The following is a 7,326-nucleotide window of genomic DNA, read 5'->3' as shown; positions in this document are numbered from 1 at the left end:
AGCAGCCTAACTTGAGTGTTTGGGTTTTGGCAACACTGAAGCAGCTTTAGAGCAAGATGACTGACACAGATTGCATCTGCATACAGGGAATTCCTCCTTCTGCTTTCTGTAAGAGGACTTCACATTGAGGGTTGTGTTAAAGAGAACCCATACGTTCTGTGAGCTACAAGAATGGCATGTGCCATATTTGGAAGTGGTCTGGTGAAATAAACAGTGGACTTGCATGTAGCTGAACGGTGTATCCTCTTTGACTTCTTGCGTTATAAACAGTCAAACTGGTTTTAATCTTGACTGACTGGAGGATCCTTGAGAGAAACCTCAGAGAGTAGAAAGAGCTGTCAGTCTTGCACAGTTTGTGTAGAAAAGCTGTTGCTGTGTATTATTTTTTATTTTTCCTGGAGAAAACATCTGCTCTCAGATCAGCCCGGGGCTACGTCAGTTTTTAGAAAAAAAGCCATTTCCAGGGGCTGACTATTCTCAGAAGAGGCAGTAGTTTGCTTGAGGGGGAAGAAAGTACCCGCTGCCTCCTTAATATCATGACGTACAACTGACTTTGCTCTATCCTTTGATTGAGATGATGGTTCTCTGAAAGCCCTCTCTGAGTTCAGTGGGATCGAGGTTGCCTGCAAGAGCTTTCTTTAGGCTGCAGGCTGTTAAAATGAAAATCACTGAGGTCTCCTGTTGCGGCTGAGCAGAGAGACCAGCCTTCTTTTGCCTCCAGCAAAAGATAGTAAGTCTGTGTGGAAAAGCAAGTATAATCTACTTTTCTGATATTTAGTGGTGATAATGGCCGGGGATAAGGGTTGCACCATGCTAGACACCGTTAAGTTAATCTCAGCTCTGCAGAGCCCCTGTTCATAAAGATGGCAAGACAAACAGGTGTTAGTACAGAGCTACAAGTACAGGAAAGATCAGCTCATCTTTGCATAAATTAATATTGTGGTGATGTTAACTGACACAAGGGGGGCACTGATATAACCAGTGCCGACAGGCAGCGTGAAAGCAGCTGCAGGCGTGACTCTGGTTCAGCAGCGGTGGGGTGCGGACACGTCAGCTGCTCTGCCGGTGCGGAACCACAGCAAGAAGAACAGCGGTTGCTGCTGCCTCAGACTCCCTGTTCTCATCCCTTCCTCCTCCACTTCCTTTTCATTCTCTTTTCCTCCTCCTGCAGATGCAATCTGCTGACGCTTTTGTCCACTTGGACAGAAAGGCTCGGGGCAGAGGACCGGTCCTCTTGCAGGTGAAAAATTCCTGCCAGTGCATGGCTGAGGGGTCCAGGCCAGCTGCCACATCAGGCAATGGAGTTTTAGCATACATTTAACCTTTCCTACCTGTCTCTTCAGGCAAAACAACACTCAGGCGGCTTCTTGGAGGCACCAGACCCTGTAAGGGCTCTTGCTCTAATGATCTAAACTAGCCCTGCCCTTTAAGTTCACTAAATTGCAGAAAGGACAGGCAAACTGACTGGCTCCTTATGTCTTCTCTGCATGCCCGATTTCAGAGGGACTTTGGTGTGGCCAAGGACTTTCCACTTCTCTAGACATTTCACTCTTCTATTGCTCTGTTACACTTTATTCTGCCTGACCGCAATCCATGTTTCTAGGTGTTTGGAGGAGAGACCTTTTTGAATAGGACACTTTTGCTTGGTTGGAGAGGGGCCTGATAAAGCAATATGTCAGACACAGTTACAGCCTGAGTTCCAGTTGCTCGCATAGCTTTCCTGCTATAACAACTTTCTGTAGACTGGCTCTTCTGAGAGACTCTGGGGAAAAACTTGTTTGCCCAGCACATAAAGCAAAGGATTCTAATTCTGGTAGCAAGGCGTTGCCATAGTAATGCGGAGGGAAAAAAAATCCTTCCTTTTTTGGGGTGGAGGTGGAGAGGGAATGAGAGATGGCTAGATGCTGAGGCAGAAAAGAAAGTCTAATGGCTTGTGAGGAAGGGATTTTTAAAAATAAATAAATAAAAAAAAATAAATCAATGTCAGTTTCACTTGAAAATGTTCAAGGCAGAACCGCCTTCTGCTCAAATCTTGTGTCAGTGTTGCATTCAGGGGACAGCTGAAGTCACTGCGGGGTCTTAGTGCTTCACTAGCCCATTCACTAGAGTAAGGCCAGGGCTGGGCTGGGTATCCTTCTGATGGATTTGATGCCTGCTTGGTCTAATTCACTTGCAAAGAGCTCAGGCAGCAAAACCCCACCTCTCTTTCCTTCTTTCCTTTCCTTTTTTTTTTTTTTTACGGTGTGTGTTTTGGTTTCTTTGTTTCAATTCGACCAATTCATTAACCGGAAGCTAAATTTATCAACCTGAAAATAAACTACTAAGCAAGTTCTCCTTATAATCTGCAAGTTCTGGGAACCATTTCCTCACTCTTATTGCTTTAATGGCCTCCATTCTCCCTCCTCCTCCAAACACCTATAAAAACTATTGATGGGAGAGGTAAGAACGATTTGAGCCCACTGGTGTAGAAAGTCAAATTTATCCATTTTGATTTTTCGCCTGCTTTGGCCAAGTGGTGGAAAATTGCTTTTTGCTCATAGCAAAGACTCAGAACTACAATGTTCTGTTTTGTCGGGTGGTTGTTTTTTGTTGGTGGTACTTTTTTTGTTCTGCTATTTTTGTTTGTTTTGGTTTTTTAAAGTTGTACGAGTTCATGGTTATTGGAGGAAGCACAGAGCTGTTAGTGATTTTCTTTTTGTAACTTCTACTTGTGGTTTTACTTCAAAGCTTTATACTTGTGGGCTTGAAGGCTTCCTCCACTCGAAAGCACTTGAATTTAATTGAATTTAATTGACTCAATTCATAGACTTGAATGATAATGTAAGTTTTGTGTGTGTATCCTATGGATAGAGATTTCTCATGTCCCCTGATAGGAATCTTTTGTGGTCTTCCTGCATGCGGCTCGTGTAAGGCCTATTTTTAGGTAGTCTTCCTACCATTGTGCTTAAAACACTGGGCAGAAGCGAGAGGGATTCTCTGAACCTGAGCTGAAACAGTTTGACTGTCTTCTCAGTTGTTTTCATAGCGGAATTTAAATCTCAGGTTCTAACCAATTGCAACTGTTTTTACATCATGAGACCCTGGTCAAACCCAATGACTTAGCTAGTCTGTGCATACGTGTTGCTGAGTGCAGAGACTTTTTGTGTAATCTCATTTCAAGGTCGTATTTCTCATCATTTCCTCTCCTGTGTTATGATGTTTCTTTGAGGGATGAAATATCTACTGCTTACCAGAAGGGGAGCTGAATTTCACTAGTGCCTTGAGAATGCAGCCACAGGACATATGGTAAAATCAGAATATTTGATACGTTTGGGCTGGTGGGTTTAGTGTGAGATGTGTGCCTGCAGAGAGAGCCCTGGGGAAGCACCAGAGAGGCTTGAGGAGCAGGTGGATAGAGAACACAGGCCAGAATTAAATTAGATGCTGTGATGAAGGGTACAAATACAAAATAAAACCAAATCAAATCAGAGACTTTTCTGGGGACTAGTCTGGACGAAAAAAAAATAGAAAGAAAGAAAGAAAAGGGGGAGGACACACAACAACTACTGTTTAAACTGAATGAATTCTCAGTTCAATGATTTTGCTAAAGGTGTCTGATTGTATTATAGGGTACAGATACAAAGCAATTTCTTCCAGGGCAAAGAAGTTATTTTTTGCCACTTTTCACTGTATTGAAGAGACCAAATCAAATTTTGTACATACATTTTTGGTCTCCATTTTCTGAAAAGAAGATTCAGATGACATGGAGCTCGGACTAAAAGGAGGTCAGCTAAAAGGACATTTTTCAAGACCCAGAAAGGACTTCATCCACAGAAAAAAAAAGAAAAATAAAAAAGAGAAAACCAATATATGTTGCTAATTTACACTTATGCTGGCGACTTGAATATAGAGACAGTGGGAAGAATTAATAGAGCATTTTTAGAGTAGAGGTGTGCTATATTTTTAACATAAGAATGTTTGATTTGCCAAATGAATAAAGATACATAATACCTGGCATGGGGATAATGAAAACACCCTTTTTTAGGTGCATCAGTTAGACACTTTTCAAAAATAAAACATGAGACACTTCTCAAAAATAAAACATGTACTTTGATCCCTTTAAACTTAGGCACTTATATGAAAGCTTAGAAATGGGGAGAAGCGGCACATTCGAAAAAGACATCCATAATAATTTTTAAGAGAAGTTTGGTAAACAAATAAGAATTGGAGCTGACATCTGTCTTTGTTCTGAGGAAGGTGAACCTTATTTATTTTTCCCCAGCATTTCACCTTTTTATAAACTACCACACCACCCAAAATAATTAGAAGATACACATTCTCTTGGGGCTCTGTCAGCTATCATAGGGAAAAAAAAAAAAAAGGAATGTCAGCATATGAAGTTATGATCCTTTGTTTTCTGAGGGCTTTTTTTTGGTGGAGTTTTTTATGCCCAGCTGCAAGCATGAGAAGAGGAACAGTGCTGTGGGCAGACTTTGCATGCAAGTCTCAGTTCCACAACTCAGTCCCCATGTCTGTATTACAGCTGACCTCTACTTTTCAGGAAGCTCTGACCTGGTTTCAGAAACCAGATATGGAAATGAACTGAATGCCCACATTTGAAAGCTTGAAAGTCCTAACTTTCTTTGCCCTTGATTTTACTCCACAAGAAGTTTGTGGTCTTCAAGGGTTGTTGGGTATGCATTTACAAAGAGCAGAACTTACTTTGTAGTGCTCAGGATCAAAAGTAGCATTCTGACCTAAATCAGCTGAAGTTATGGGAGTCTGATTTTGACTGTTTGTAGAGACACAGCACTGCTTATGATTTTAAATCCTCTGTCCAGATTCATAATCTCCGTTCTAATGGGATAATTGAGTAGCAGCAGGCTTATCAGAAGCTCATCTTTAATGACCAGTCGATTAAGTTCCCCATCCGTCTCTGTAGCGTAAAGATGCAAACATAAAACCCTGCACACTGCTTTGGAAGGTGGGAGCTCTGCCTGGTGGAGTGCAGAGTCTTGGGCAGCCCCAACACACTGTTGGGAATGAAGGCAAATGGGGTGTACACTTCCTGCGAACATAATTGGGAGTATTTTTGAATGTCACTGTTCATTTGTGAGCTCTCATCTAGGTAATACGACCATCCTGAGAGTCTTTATAGTACCATCCTTTGTGTCCTTTCATGGCTACTATAAGCAGTGGTGTCACCTAGACTTATATACTGTGCATCAATATAAGTTGGGCTTTAGAGATGCGTTTTCAGGTCTGTTTTAAAGTTTCTTTGAAATCAGCTGGTCTTGTTTTATGTCTTCGAAACACACCGTATCTGTAGATAATTAACTCACTGTAAAAAGGCAGTTGTTATGGAAAAGCTAGAAGGCACATTCCTCCCTCAGGCTAGGTCTGACATGGGGTCTGCTGAAGTCGCATCAGGCTATCATGTAATTTAATTTTAATTTACTGAATATGTTGCCTTGGGGTCACATTATTGCTAGGAAATCTGAGGTGATTTATGTCATGCTTGTGCAATTTCCACTCACAAACTTGCGGCAGACACACTGTGATGGTGTGATCATCGATAAGAAAGAGACAGTCCCCTCATAAGGCAATGCGTCTCTCAGGCTTCCTGTGCTGAGTGATGACTTTCAGGGACACAGAAGAACTGAGAATTCTCTTAAGATAGTTTATAGAGATTTTTCCTCTCAAATCCATCTCCTGAACTGCAGGCACTAAAACTCACCTTACTTGACAGGAGTGCTGGCAGTTTTCCTGAACTCTGGTGGCCTCAGCCAGTAGGCACAGGTGCTGTCTTCAGACAGGGGGTATGGGTGACAGAACGGACAAGGTGGAACTCTGCCTGATGGAACCCAGAATGCACCACCGCCCAGAGCAAAACTTGAGATTCAACCACTTGTGTCTCACTTGTGGGTTGCTCTGTGATCCCAGAGCATCAAGTGTTGTTGGCAGGTGCCACCCTGGAGAGACTTACCCTCGTTTATTTCAGCCTTAGGCTTTTAAAAAATCAAAAGCAAAACAAACCCAGAAAAGCTCACCCCTGCCAAAACAAAAGAAGAAGTCCCTAAAAATGTCTTGTGGGATGTTTAAGGTGAAGAAAGTATCTTGGGAATTACAAATTTGCCAAAGGCAAATAACAAAGAGTAGGGAGGCAAGCACAGCTGGTCCTGCCAAGGACCGTATTGGATCAGGAAAGCCTCAGTGACCAAATAAGACAACACTGTTGAACAAAGACAGTGAGAAGGGTCAGAGTGAGTTGAGTGCAACAGAGATCTTGTATTTAAGTTTGTATCAGAATTGAATTTTTGTGAAGAAACGAGAATAGATGTGAAGTTGAGCTACCCTAATTGCAGGTCCAGTTGTTGAATTTATCGGAAACATTCTTCCCCTGCCTTATTATGCTGGTCCGTCTTTTTGTACCTTTTGACAAAAAGGTCCTCAATGATAGCAGGCAGCCAGCTACCCTTTCTCATTTTTCATTTGTTTGCTGGATTATGAAAGATCATAACTGGACCATAAATACTGATAATCTCTTCCTGGAACATCCTGAGGGGTTAACAAACAAATGCTGTGGTCTGCTAGAAGATTCCTAATGAATGAAAGGACTTCCTGATGGTTTTCCTCGGAAAGGACAACATCATGAGGGAAGTGGCATGTGCATAATTCTAATCACATTATAGGCCATTAGAAAATATCTTGAAGTAGCCTCTTTTGAGCTGTATTTTAAGGGTTTAGTCTCCCTCATCTGTAGGAAAACTCATTCAGTTGGGCAGTTATGACAGGAAGGATATATAGCAGACTTTCAGCAATAAGCATTTAATGTTAGCATCTGTATTTTCTCAACACCGCTCTGACTCTCAGTCAGTAAAAGAAATACCAGCTTTACAAGGATCTAGAGCCATAATGCCCTGACAATTTATTTTTTCAGTTTCAACAAGCACACACACAAAATTCAAGAACCAAAACATTCATATTTCAAAATTTTTACATGTAGGAAGGGCAAGAAAGTAGCCAGAAAATAATTTAAGCATTGACAAAACCCAGTGGATAGGTACATTATTCTTATTATATTCTTCTGGCAGACTTTCATGATAATAGTTCTCAGTGTACAGACAAGAGCAGGGTCACCGCATGGCCATGTTTCTGTGGAGTAATGGTGCCTGTGATGTATTGGCTTCAAACCTGGCTTATTAAATTTCTTCTCCTGAGTCAGATCCTCAGATGGTGAAAATAATTGTATCCTTGGCAGAGCATCTGCCCCTTGTTATAATTTTTTTTAAGTCAGAAAAGAAATCAAAGCTAGTTGGATGCAGCCACGTGTGTATTCCTCAATCT

This window comes from Columba livia, chromosome 1, assembly GCF_036013475.1.
Source record: "Columba livia isolate bColLiv1 breed racing homer chromosome 1, bColLiv1.pat.W.v2, whole genome shotgun sequence".
In the NCBI taxonomy this organism is placed as follows: Eukaryota; Metazoa; Chordata; class Aves; order Columbiformes; family Columbidae; genus Columba; species Columba livia.
Note: the sequence above shows the minus strand (reverse complement) of the source record.